The following is a 13,863-nucleotide window of genomic DNA, read 5'->3' on the forward strand; positions in this document are numbered from 1 at the left end:
CCCCTGACAGCCCCCCCCAGAACTCCCGACCCATCTAAACCCCTCTGCTCCCTGTCCCCTGACTGCTCCGATCCCTCTCCCCACTCCTGCCCCCTGACAGCCCCCCCCAGAACTCCCGACCCCCCCCCCACTCCTTGTCCCCTGACTGCCCCCTCCTGGGACCCCTGCTCCTAACTGCCCTTCAGAACCCCACCCCCTACCTAAGCCTCCCTGTTCCTTGTCCCCTAACTGCCCCTTCCTAAGACCCCCCCCCAATTGCCCCCAGGACCCTACCCCCTACCTGTACCCTGACTGCCCAAAACCTTATCCACCCTCCCCCAGAAAGCCCCCCCCGAACTCCCGACTCCCCCCCGTCTCTTGACTGCCCCCTCCAAAACCTCCCTGCCCCTTCTCCAACCCCCTTGTTGTTGGCCTTTCTTCACCTAATGTCTGGTGAACTTGCTCAGGAACAGCTGGAGCTGCTGGGCAGCAGCGGGGGAGGAGCTCCAAACTGCCGAGCCGATCTGCGATGCAGGGAGGGAGGAGAAGGAGCCCTCTCTGGCTGAGTGTCGGAGCCCCAAGTAAGTGACACCGGCCGGCCGGCAGCACTGTTAGCCGCGCGTGCTCTGCATGGGGGGGGGGAAGTCCGGACATTTACAAATTCCCCCCGGAGGCTATTTTTAGCTTAAAAAGCCGGACATGTCCGGGGGAATCCGGACGAATGGTAACCCTACCCTAGGACTCCACGCCCTATCTAAGCCGCCCTGCTTCTTGTCCCCTGACTGCCCCCTCCTGAGAACCCCCTACGACCCTACCTGTCCCCTGACTGCCCCGACCCTTATCCACACCCCCACCCCATATTCACACCCCCCGCCCCCAGACAGACCCCCGGGAACTCCCATGCCCTATCCAACTGCTCCTCACCCCCTGACAGGATCCCCAGAACTCCTGACCCATCCAACCCCCTCTGCTACCTGCCTGCCTCAACCCCTCTCCACACCCCTGCCCCCCTGACAGCCCCCCCAGAACCCCATACCCATCTAACCCCCCCTGCTCCCTGTCCCTGACTGTCCCAACCCCTCTCCACAGCCCTGCCCCCCTGACAGCCCCCCCAGAACCCCAGACCTATCTAACCCCCCCTGCTCCCTGTCCCTGACTGTCCCAACCCCTCTCCACAGCCCTGCCCCCCTGACAGCCCCCCCAGAACACCCGACCTATCTAACCCCCCACTCCCTGTCTCTGACTATCCCAACCCCTCTCCACACCCCTGCCCCCCTGACAGCCCCCCCAGAACCCCAGACCCATCTAACCCCCCCTGCTCCCTGTCCCTGACTGTCCCAACCCCTCTCCACACTCCTGCCCCCCTGACAGCTCCCCCCCCAACTCCCGACCCATCCAACCCCCCCTCCCTGTCCCCTGACCAGGACCGGCTTTAAAGAGCCCAGGAATCGGGCTGCACTCCAGCTGGGGTTGCGGGGTTTGGGGCCGGGCCGGAGGTGTTCCGCCGGGGCTGGGCCAGCGCGCTCGGCCGGAACCAGGGCCGGCGCTGCTGGGGCCCGAGCCAGGCCGGGCCAGGGGTGCTCGGCCGGGACCAGGGCCGGCACTGCTGGGGCCCGAGCCGTGTCGGGCCTGCTCGGCCGGAACCGGGGCCCGAGCCGCTGGGGCCTGAGCTGGGCTGGGGCCCGCCGGGCGCCGCTCGGCCCGGGCCAGAGGGAGCCGCTTGGCCAGGGCTGCGCCTCCCCGGAGCTCTCCTCCCCCCCCGCCCCAGCTTACCTGCTGCTGCCAGCCCGCCTGCCCTTGCTTCTTTTCAGACTTCCCGCAAAGATCTGTTTCGCGGGAAGCGCGGGGCGGGAGGAGCAGGTGGGCGGAGCGTTCAGGGGAGGGGAGGAGGGGGAAGACAGCTGCGGGGCCGGACAGCATGGTAAGGCTGCAGGGGATGGGGGGAGCCGGGAAGGGGCTTTGGGTGCCCAGCGGCGCTTGGCCGCCGCTTTTCTGTCTATAAATAGCCGACCGGGGGGAAATCCCGGACATTTTTAGATTTTTTAAAATCCCCCCCGGACGGCTATTTATAGACCGAAAAGCCAGACATGTCCGGGGAAATCCGGACATATGGTAGCCCTAGCCGACTCTCAGTTCCTCTGCCCAGCACCACATTAGCCCTTAGCTGCCAAGAGTAGCCATAGCAATTTGCAGCAACAATCCTGCTAAGCATCTGCAGTCCTTGGTAGGAGCATGCTCAGTCATTGTGTGGGGAATGGCACTGGTGCAGCCGCAGGCAGAGTCCAGTCATAGGTAGAAGCTGTAATGGGAAGGCTGGAGCATAGTTGGTGCAGATGGAATCTGCAGAGAATTTAGTAAACTCTAGTAGGCAGGTGCAAACTGAGATTTTGAGAGCCGCTTCACTTGGTCAAATTTTGGACATACTCTGATGTTGCACTCTATATGATTTTATAAATATATGCTAATAAGTGAATATAATGTAACTGGAATATGCTTCATGCAAAAGGTCTCTTGTCAGTTATCATTACAAAGCTTATAATCTACTGAGTGTGGTCATCCTATTTGTATAAATGTATCACTCTTGTATCTAAAACTAGAAATATGAAATATAACTCTGAGGGCCTAATGTAATTATTCAAAGTGTGGGCCATTAATGGTGGTTTGGAATCTTGATGGCTCCCATCAACCAGGACAATTGACTGAGGATGGCTCTGTTTGCAGGCAAGCCTTCCTGTGAGTCTGGCTGGGAGAAATGAAGGCTTGAAGTCCTACAGTGACATGTGATCCTGTCACCTGAACTGGAATCCATCTTTAACCTGGTGTCTTTCCATTGACAAGGAGGGGGTGGGAACCTAGAGAGGGACAAAGGATTCCCGCCTTATGCAAAAGATATATAAAGGTGTGGAACAGAACAAAAGGGAAGGAGCCATCATGAAGAATCCCCTAGCTACCACCTGAGCTGGAACAAGAACTGTACCAGGGGAAAGAATTGTGCCCAGGCCTGGAAGGTATCCAGTCTGAGGAAAAAACTTACTGAAGCATCTCTAAGGGTGAGATTATCTTATTCAGTTTAATTAGACATAGATTTGCATGTTTTATTTTATTTTGCTTGGTGACTTACTTTGTTCTGGCTGTTAATACTTGGAATCACTTAAATCCTACTGTCTGTATTTAATAAAATCACTTTTTACTTATTAATTAACTCAGAGTATGTGTTAATACCTGGGTGGGCAAACAGCTGTGCATATCTCTCTATCAGTGTTATAGAGGGCGAACAATTTATGAGTTTATCCTGTATAAGCTTTATACAGGGTAAAACGGATTTATTTGGGTTTAGACCCCACTGGGCGTTGGGCATTTGAGTGTTAAAGATAAGAACACTTCTGTAAGCTTTTTTCAGGTAAGCCTACAGTGGTTAGGGGACATGATTCAGATCTGGGTCTGGGTTTGCAGCAGGCTAGCGAGTCTGGCTCAAACCAGGCAGGGCACTGAAGTCTTAAGCTGACGGGGCAGGGAAAGCAGGGGCAGAAGTAGTCTTGGCACATCAGTTGGCAGCTCCCAAAGGGGGTTCTGTGATCCAACCCGTCACACATACGTTCACAGGAATGGTGAAAAGTACATATCTGACATGAGCTACTCCCCTTCCCACATCCAGTTTCTACTTCAATACATAAGAGGTGCTAGAGCTTCTCAATGAAATGATTGTTAGGATTTTTTAACATGGACAAAACAAGGTATTTCCCCCGAGCCTTTTCTTTGGAAACAGCTAAACTATTTTTGCTGAAAAATTCCAGAAATAAATTCAGCCTGAGGCAGACACCCAGCAGGAAAATTTCAGCCCAAACAGTTAAAATTTGGCAAAGTTATAAATAATTTTAAAGAGGGTCTTAAAATAGAAAGGATCAGATAACCTTATCTATAGGCAGTGCTACCTGCACCCCTGTAATAACATAGGCTTACATTTTCAAACATAGATGCTTAAGGCTACGCACCTAAATCCATATTTAGATTTAAATATGTGTCCTCTAAATAAGTGTCCTGGGGCCAGATTTTTTGAAGTACCAAGCATCCACAACTCCAATTTAAGTCACTGGGAGCTATAGATGGTCAATTCCTCTGAAAATCAGGCCAATTATTTAGGTGCCTAAATTTTAAATATGGATTCACAATGATGAGATTATAAAAGATCTCAGAGAACTAACCTATCAAGTTGCTATGGCAGCTGAAAGAGTGAAGATTGAAATTTATGGATCCAGGACTTGAGTGATTACATCGAGCCAATAAAACAAACATCAGAATTGTAAACTAAGTAAACAAATATTTGTCCTAGAACCATCTTTCCCATTCTTCATATCTACTGCTGCATTGCCTCACTTGTGTACTGTATGCTTTTAATTTTTAATGACTTGTTAGTCTTTGAGGAAGATGTTCATTTATGGTAAAAATCATTCTTTTTGGTGGCTTATTTCTATAAATCGTTTGTAGTAACAGTTTCCGGATTTGCATTTTTTCCAGTATTATTTTTGTTCATTCATTAGGCTTATTCTCTTCTATAGTCTATTAGCAAATAAAAGCATCAGTGCCAATACACAAGGGCTTAAAAGAGAGAGAGAAACAACATCATTTTCTTTTATTATTTTGTTTATGTGAGGAAACCTGTTTTGTAATGTTATATATTATTTTCTGCTTCCAGTTGTAAAGCAGGCTTCACTCTCATGATGTAGCCACAGACACATTCTGTGATGTCATAGGACTGATATGTGGAGTGTTTGCTTCTTTTCCTAATAGGGTTATAACCCTTAAACACAAAACCTTAACAGTCACCTCAACAGTATTAAGGCATAATAGCTTCTCAAAGGCATGAAATGTGCAACCGTCAGATGTCCTGAGCCTTTGATATAAAAACAAGTTTGATGAAGTTGGATACATGTTGCTTGTTATGCATATCTGTTGAAGATGGAACCTGAAAGCCTTATTGGAGTATGTTATTGATCGTGTTGTATGAAATACAAAAGTGGAAAGGATCCACAACTCGTTTTCCTTACTTATTTCCATTCTTTTAAGGTTTTTGCGAGGGTGGAATATGTCTTGATGCAACCTGAACTGCCACTAAAGGTAATTTTTGTTTGCCAGTGGGACTTTGCAGGGAGCATCCTGGTGTCTGAATTCAGTTTACTCTTTCTTTGTTTCTTTACTTTATAATTTTTCAAGCATTATTTAATTCCTAAATTATTGCATTAACTCTTTGATGTCCATATATATCTTTCCACTAGGCTAGTGTTCCCAGCCCACCTCAATTTCTCACCGCTTCTCTCTCTCGCATACTCCCATATAGCTTAATTTTGTGGAGGCATTGAGCACCTGCATCTCTCATGGATTTTAGTTATAGTTGCGGGTGCTAAGCACCTCTGAAACAATAGGTCATTAATTCCCAACACACTGGCTTTTGAGCCCAGTAGATATGTGGCCAGATCCCCAATCAGTATTGCTCCATTGACTTCCATCAATTTACACCAGTTGATGATCTGACCCTTGTGCATAAATCTTGCCTTGGGTTACAAGTGAAATGATTTTGGTGGGTCTTATTCTAATTCCTAATTTGTGTCAATCACAAAACCTGCACACAGTTTGGTAAAATAGAGCCAGATATTCTCTGGTTCTGCTAAGTTGCCCTCAGCTCAGCATGGGCTGCAGGGGCAAAAATGGCTTTAAAGGGGACTTGCAGTCCCCTGATTCTGGGGCTGTCTGGTCACTGGTCAGGTCCCAGAGTAAAGGACTGCTCTACATTACACCCAGCTACTATGGCCTCAAGGAGTTATTGGGAAAGCCAGGAATTGCCAAATTGTAGAGATGCCCTGGAGACTCCTCCCCCTTTACTCCAGACTGCTCACTGTGCCTGGGTCTGAGACAGAGGTCGCCTTCCACTGGCCAGTTAAGCTGGCTTGATGGTTGCTTTGCGCATGGGCCGCAGGAGCAGAGAGTCTGGCCCATTGTCTCTGCTCAGTTGATCCTTTGCTAATCTACTGGTTTAAAAAATAGTAAATCAGAGTGCAAACTGATACATCAGATTGTGGCCTGACTAGATTGATCAATGAAATGAATGTGGCCACAGTCCTAGCTTCCCCTGCCTTTTTTCCTACTGATTAGTCATATATACCCCTTCACCTGGCCTAAAATACAGATGGTCCTGCAATGGTTACGTAGTGGGTGTAAAAAAACAATTTGTTGGTGGTGTGATTGTAGCTGTGTTCATCCCAGCCCTGAAGAAGATCGCAAGCTCAAAAGCGTCTCTTTCACCAACAGAAGTTGGTCCAATAAGAGATATTATCTCACCCCTCTAGTCTCTCTCTAAAAAAAAAAAAAAAAACTTGTTCAGCATCTAGTTAGCCCCAGTTGCTAAGAGGTTAAATCACACAGTGATGTCACAGTCTGTGATGTTCCATTGTTCTCTGGGTGCCAATGTGTCAATTTTATTGGATCACATGACTGGCTGGTTCTGGAGATGATCTGCTGTTGACTTCTCTTTCCTATAAGCTCTAGGTCAAATTTAGATTTCTCTATGCTGGATTTGGCTGGTTAGTAACTGTGAGTAAAGCCATTCTGTAAGTATCTAGATGATTATGAAACATACCTACTACTGTACCATGTCAGACAGGCCATTCCTTTTATTAGGGTTTTGATGTTATGGCTTTATTTAACCAATTGGGTGCTGCCTCAACAGGTACATTGAGCAAAACACAGCTGCAGTGCAGCTCAGTACATTGCTTTCAGCATGTCATCCATATTCTTGTCATGTCATATTCTTCTGCCAAACAGTGACTGGAGCTGGGGATAGCAGTGAAAGGATTATTTTCATGTAAGAAAATAATCATAAGGGTAGCATCTGGATTTCTGAAAGAAAGAACCTTTTAAATCATATTTTCATTTCAGAAAATAATCCAGCTGGACTAGAAGTCTAGAAACATTAGACTCCATATCTTGTGGTAGTGTTGTGAGGCACAAGGTCAAAGAACAATTTCCTTCAGCTCTCAAGAACTGAATGTATGTGTTTATTTATATCATGTCTTTGCAACCGCTCACCCCATAATATTTAATTGTCTTTTAAAATAATTGTTGGTTTTGTTTCAACTGGACGAAGGAACAAAGTAAAAGGCATTTATTATTCAAGAGGCAATAAGCACAGAGACAGGTCTAAGCCACAAAGTTTAGAGCTGAGCCTGCCTCAGTTCCTTATAAAGGTTGGGGGCCAGTCACAAAGTCTGAATCCAAATTCACACTTTCCAAAAGTTCCAGGGTGCGTTCAGAGCCCAGGTTTTGTTAACCTCTGAAAATGGGAATAAAACCAATAGTATATAATATTTGCCCTACAGGATCTGAACATTGATCTATTAAATCCAGTATCGTGCCTCTGGCAGTGGTCAATACTTGATGCTTGAGCAGAAAGCCTCATTCTGCACTTATCCCATTAGCCATTGCCATTATGTATCAAGAGAGGAGGGGTAAATACTTTTAATTTCTGCTCAAATTTGCACTTCAGCATGTTCTTCTTGCAAATATAGCCAGCAAGATAATAGCCATCTGCAATGCTATCTGCCTTTCTCTGGGGGAGACTGAGCACATTGGTAGTCATGTAGACCTTTGAGTCCAGTGATTAAAAGGGACAGTTGGAAAACATGACTCAATGAAGTTGCTAAGCTTTCTGTATTGTATGTTATCCCCCACACAGGAGGTCAGTTTCAGCCCACACATAGTATGCCTTTCGTGAGTTTCCCCACACTCCAGAGAGTAAAGAGGGATGAATTCTTTGAACAAGGTAAAAACCATTAGTGCTCCCTAAACTTCTTCAATAAGCTTTGGATCTGTCTGGCCCCTTCTTGCTAACTATCTGATAGCACTGTTGTGAGGATTAATCAGATAAGGGGGAATTCACCCCTGTTCAGAGGGCTAGAACAAGGGTTACGTACCACTTAGTTTCTTGTGCCGCAGTAGGGTGAATATCACTCTTAGAGCATGGCTACATTTGTGAGTTAGAGCACATTAAAGCAGCCCCGTGCGCTCTAACTCACGACTCGTCCACACTGGCAAGGCACATAGAGTGCCCAGACTCCGCGGCTAGAGCGATCCTGGTGCTCCACCTCGGCAAGTGGAATAACATTTGATGCGCCCCTGCTGGAGCGCCGCAGTGCCAGTGTAGATGCCCTGGTCTGTTAATGCGCTCTGATCGGCCTCCAGAAGTGTCCTACAATGCCTATTCTAGCCACTCTGGTCATCACTGTAAACTCTACTGCCCTGCCCATCAGACCCACCCTTTAAATTCTCTGGGAATTTTGAAAATCCCCTTCCTGTTTGCTTAGCCAGGCGTGGAGTGCTCTCAGTGAATCTTTCCAGGTGATCATGCCTCCACGCGCCAGGCGATCCCCAGTATGGAGCAATGGCGAGGTACTAGACCTCATCAGTGTTTGGGAGGAGGAAGCTGTCCAGTCCCAGCTTCCCTCCAGCCATAGGAATTACGATACCTTCAGGCAGATATCAAGGGACATGATGGAAAGGGGCCATGACTGGGATGCACTGCAGTGCAGGGTTAAAGTGAAGGAGCTGCAGAGTGCCTACTGCAAAGCCTGCGAGGCAAACCGCCGCTCCGGTGTTGCCCCCGCGACCTGCCGTTTCTACAAAGAGCTGGACACGATACTTGGAGGCGACCCCACCTCCACTCTGAGGACCACCATGGACACTTCAGAGCCCAGTTCAACAAGGCAGGAGGAGGAGGAAAGTGGGAGCGAGGGCGCTGAGGAGGAGGAAGACACCCCAGAATCCCTAGATGCATGCAGCCAAGAGCTGTTCTCAAGCCAGGAGGAAGGTAGCCAGTCACGGCGGCCGGTGCTTGGGGAAGGACAGACACCAGAAAATGTTCCCAGTAAGTGGTTTTTATTTTGGGAAGGAAGTTATTCGGTGCGGGCTCTTGGGGCGAGGAGGGTTAGGGCTGCATGCATGCCTAGATGCGGAATAGGGCATTGATGTTCTCTCTCACATTGCGGTAATCAGCCTCAGTGATCTCTTCAAAGGTCTCATCAGGAGTTGGGCAATGCACTTGTGCAGGTTTATCGGGAGAGCCACTGTGGTCCTTGTCCCAGTCAAGCTAATATGTCCGCGCCACTGGGCTGCGAGGGGACCATTGCTGCACGCAGGCAAGCTGCATATGGGCCAGGGTGGAAGCCGCATTGCAGTAGAAGACCCTCCCTTGCTTCCCAGGTCTCCCTCAGCAGCGAGATTTCTTCCAGGACGAACTCCAATGGAAAATGTGGGGACAGTGTTCAGTATAGGGGCCCCCTGCAGCTGTTGGCTCTCCCCAAGGCACAGAAATCCAGAGAACAGTACGGCCGTGAAACAATCAGTCCCCCTTGACCCTGTGCTTACTCACCATTTTGGGACTCCCGTGGGTTAAGTGTGCTCGCTTTGGATGGGCAAATTATACTATTGTGTAAACTGCTTGCCCTTAAGTACGGGGGAATCATTGCTCTGTCTTGTGTGAACAATACTGCCTCTGTTAAGTGTTGCATTTTACCTTTACAGATGCAATCTTGAGATCTCAGCTGTCCATGTTATCACTGGCCGAAAGACTCCAAAGAATTAGGAAGAGGCCACATAGAAGCAAAGAAGACATGCTGCATGAAGTAATGCAGCAGTCCCTTAACGAGAATCTAAAAGCGCAGGCGTGGAGGGAGAGTGAAAGGAGGATCGCCAGCAGAATGAGGAGCGCCGGCACAAAAGTGCAGAACTCTGGTAGCAAAGCATGGATCAGCTGATAAGCATCATGGAGCGCCAAGCGGACACGGTCCAGGCACTCGTAGCCATGCAGGCCAAGCACTACCGTGACACCCCTCCCTCCCTGCAGCCCTTGTCCAAAAACTGTTGCCCTTGTGCCCCCATGTCACCTCCAATGCACTTTCCCCAACATCCGGGTTCTTATCGCCACCAGCTGCCTCCAATACCTCTAGCTTCACCACCCAGCCCTGAAAACTACGACCCTTACCCACTGTACTTAACCCCCATCACCATGCATTATAGCCATCCTGAAGTGCAGCACTCATTGCACAGCACTCCAGACAGAAAGGCTGAGTATGATAACAGGACATACGCAAATCTGTGATTGTACCGTTCCCCACCCCACCCCACCCCCTGGCCCTTTCTGTTTCCCAAGCAGTTGTGTTTCCTTTCAATAAATGGATTTTTTGGCGATGAAAACATTCTTTATTATTGCATAAAGTAAAAGATACCTTAGCCCAGGAAAGGAACAGGCACTGCAAGTCAGCATAGCAAACACAGATTCCTACTAACATTTGAACCACTGCACTTCACTCCCGTGCAGGGCACCAGACTTTACTGGTGGCTTTCAGCCTCAAATTGCTCCCTCAAAGAATCCCTAATCCTTGCAGCCCCACGCTGGGCCCCTCTAATAGCCCTGCTCTCTGGATGTGCAAATTCAGCCTCCAGGTATTGAACCTCCGAGTTCCATGCCTGAGTGAATCTTTCACCCTTCCCTTCACAAATGTTATGGAGGGTACAGCATGCGGATATAACCGCGGGGATGTTGTCATTGGCCAGGTCCAGCTTCCCATACAGAGAGCGCCAGCGGCCCTTTAAATGGCCAAAAGCACACTCCACAGTCATTCTGCACCAGCTCAGCCTGTTTTTGAACCCTCCTTGCTGCTGTCAAGGCTCCCTGTGGAGGGTTTCATAAGCCACGGCATAAGGGTAAGTGGGGTTTCCAAGGATCACAATGGGCATTTCGACTTCCTCTATGGTGATCTTCTCATCTGGGAAAAAAGCCCCGGCCTGCAGCTTCCTGAACAGGCCAGTGTTCCAAAAGATGCGTGCATCATGCACCTTTCCAGGCCAGCCTGCATTAATGTCAATGAAATGCCCACGGTGATCCACAAGCACCTGGAGAACCATAGAGAAATACCCCTTCCGATTAACGTACTTGGAGGCTAGGTGGGCTAATGACAGAATTGGAATATGCGTCCCATCTATCACCCCTCCGCAGTCAGGGAAACCCATTTGTGCAAAGCCAGCCACAATATTATGCACGTTACCCAGAGTCATGGTTCTTCTGAGCAGGATGCGATTAATGACTCTGCAAACTTGCATCAACACGATTCCAGCGGTCGACTTTCCCACTCCAAACTGGTTAGCAACCGATCGGTAGCTGTCTGGAGTTTCCAGCTTCCAGATTGCAATAGCCACCTGCTTCTCTACCAGCAGGGTAGCTCTCAACCTCCTGTCCTTGCACTGCAGGATGGGGGTGAGCTCCTCACACAGTCCCATTAAAGTGGCTTTTCTCATCCGAAAGTTCTGCAGCCACTGCTCGGCATCCCAGACTTGCAGGATGATGTGATCCCACCACTCAGTGCTTGTTTCCTGAGCCCAAAAGTGGCATTCCGTGGTGGTGAGCATGTCCATGGATGCCACAAGCAATTCATGTCGTATGCTTTACTCAAATCCATATCATCATCAGAGTCCTCACTGTCAGTTTGGATCTTAAGGAGTAACTCGACTTCCAAACATGACGTGCTGGCGAGACTCGTCAGCATACTCCTTAGCAGTTCGGGCTCCATTCCCACAGACCGAAAGGGAAGACAGAGCACGCGGTACAAAAAACATTGAAAGATGGCGGCAATGTGGACGGAAGCACAGGGATTGCTGGGATGCGAACCGATGCATCACGGGGTGTTGGGACAGGACCCAGAATGCCCCACACCCTCTGCCCCCTTCCCACAAGCCACAGCACCAGAATGGTAAGAGGTGCTCTGTGGGATAGCTGCCCATAATGCACCGCTCCCAATGCCGCTGCAAGTGCCGCAAATGTGGCCATGCCAGTGCGCTTGCAGCTGTCAGTGTGGACAGACTGCAGCACTTTCCCTACTGCGCTCCACGAAGGCTGGTTTAACTCAAAGCGCTCTACATTTGCAAGTGTAGCCATGCCCTCAGTAAGTATTTGTACAGTGTTTTGAAGATGTGAAGTACTAAATAAGTACCAAGTGTGACGATGCACTCCATAATGTTTTATGGAAATATGCTCATGAGTGTGAATATGATGTAACTGGAATATGCTTTATACAAAAGATCACTTGTTAGGTATCATAACAAAGGTTATAACCTACTGAATATATTCCTCCTATTTGTATGCATGTATCGTCCTTGTATCTGAAGCTAGAAATATGAAGTATAACTCTGAGGTCCTACTGTAATTATGCAAAGTGTGGGTCATTAATGGTGGTTTAGAATCTTGATGGCTCTCATTGACTAGGACAATTGGTTGTAAATGGCTCTGTTTACTTGCAAACCTTCCTGTGTACATGTGTGCCAGATCCTGGCTAATGAAGAATGAGGTCTCATGGGGCATGTGACCAGGTCACATTATACTGGAATCCATCTTAAATCTGGTACTTTTCCATTTAGAAGGAGGGGTGGGGACCCAGAGACACAAAACATTCCTGCCTTGTGCCAAAGCTATAAAAGGGGGTGGAGCAGGACAAAGAGAGCTCCCAGTCATGAGAAAGCCCCTGCTTTTCACCTAAGATGCCTGCTGGAACTAACAAGGACTGTACCAGGGGAAAGGATTGGGCCCAGACTAGGAAGGCGTCTAGTCTGTGGGGTAGCCATGTTAGTCTGTATCAGCAAAAACAGTGAGGAGTCCTTGTGGCTCCTTAGAGACTAACAAATTTATTTGGGCATAAGCTTTCATGGGCTATAACCCACTTCATCAGATGCATGGAGTGAAAAATACAGTAGGCAGTATAAATATACAACACATGAAAAGATGGGAGTTGCCTTACCAAGTGGGGGGTCAGTGCTAACGAAGCCTGATCCATCCTGATAGAATTGGCAACTCCCTACTTTTCAGTGGTACTGCAAGTGCTGGGGATCACCAGGACAGTCAGGGAAGGTGCATGAGCCACACATCTTTAAGAATACAGGCCCGTTCAGCAGGGCTGGCCCACAACATTTTGGCACCTGAGGCGGGGAGCTCAAATGCTGCCCCCATGCACCCTCGCTTGGGCCAAAACTTTGAAAGGTCTCAATTCTGCCTTCTTCCTGTTCTACTCCTCTCATGGTACTGCTCTGCTACCTACCCCAATAAAGGAGAACTAACAACTTAAAATGCCTTGTTCAAAAAATTTAAGTAACACTTAAACTTTCAAATGCCTGAACAGCAAATGTAACTTTTCTTGTGTGCATAGTAAACACTGGCATTTTTATCTGTTTGAATAATCAAAGTGGTGCTTTCCATGCCTTCTTGGTTGCAAAGATTTGAACTGTTTCCTGCTGAAGGTCCACAGTCTGGGCCACCTCATGCTCTATTGAGATGGTTGCAAGGCCGACCAGCCTCTCCTGTGTCATTGTGGAGCGTAGATGTGTTTTTATTAACTTCAGCTTGGAGAAGCTGCGTTCTCCACTGGCAACTGTTACAGGAAGCGTTAGAAGTATGCGCAGAGCAACAAAAGCATTTGGAAAGAGGGTGGTCATCTTATTTGTGCACATATATTCCAGAACAGCCTTTGGAGTTGATCCTGCTGAAATGTATCTTGAAAGAGCTTTCAATTCATCACCTAAATCACTCACATCAATATCGTGCATGTCATCATGCGTCAACACTGTCTCTAGTGCCCTGAATTGCTGGTGTAGGTCTTCTTCAGGTAGAGTGAGGTGTTTTGGAATATCATACAACATCCCAAATATACTGCTGTGTTCCTTGAGCTGCATGAAACGTTCTTTAACTGACTGTATTGCAATATCTAGCACCTGGTTAAAGAATTCAACTTTGAATTGTTGTTCAGAGTCTCTTATGGGATTATCATAATAAAAATGTCTTCTTCGGTGACT

General features: G+C 48.2%; 1 long non-coding RNA gene across 3 annotated transcripts in view; it reads left to right on the forward strand.

The window, feature by feature from the left end:
* The first annotated feature begins 423 nt into the window (after window positions 1-423).
* Window positions 424-13,863, forward strand: part of LOC103306660 (uncharacterized) — a 29,346-nt gene continuing 15,906 nt past the window's right edge. Inside the window, exons 1-5 of one of the 3 annotated variants that reach the window (XR_010600458.1) lie at window positions 424-560; window positions 2,701-3,029; window positions 5,044-5,094; window positions 6,910-7,020; window positions 7,706-7,792. This is a non-coding gene — a long non-coding RNA (uncharacterized LOC103306660). The remainder of the gene's footprint in view (window positions 561-2,700; window positions 3,030-5,043; window positions 5,095-6,909; window positions 7,021-7,705; window positions 7,793-13,863) is intronic. The other 2 variants (XR_010600459.1, XR_010600460.1) reach the window with 2 other exon arrangements.

The sequence above is a fragment of the Chrysemys picta genome, chromosome 4 (genome assembly GCF_011386835.1).
Source record: "Chrysemys picta bellii isolate R12L10 chromosome 4, ASM1138683v2, whole genome shotgun sequence".
Classification (NCBI taxonomy): Eukaryota; Metazoa; Chordata; order Testudines; family Emydidae; genus Chrysemys; species Chrysemys picta.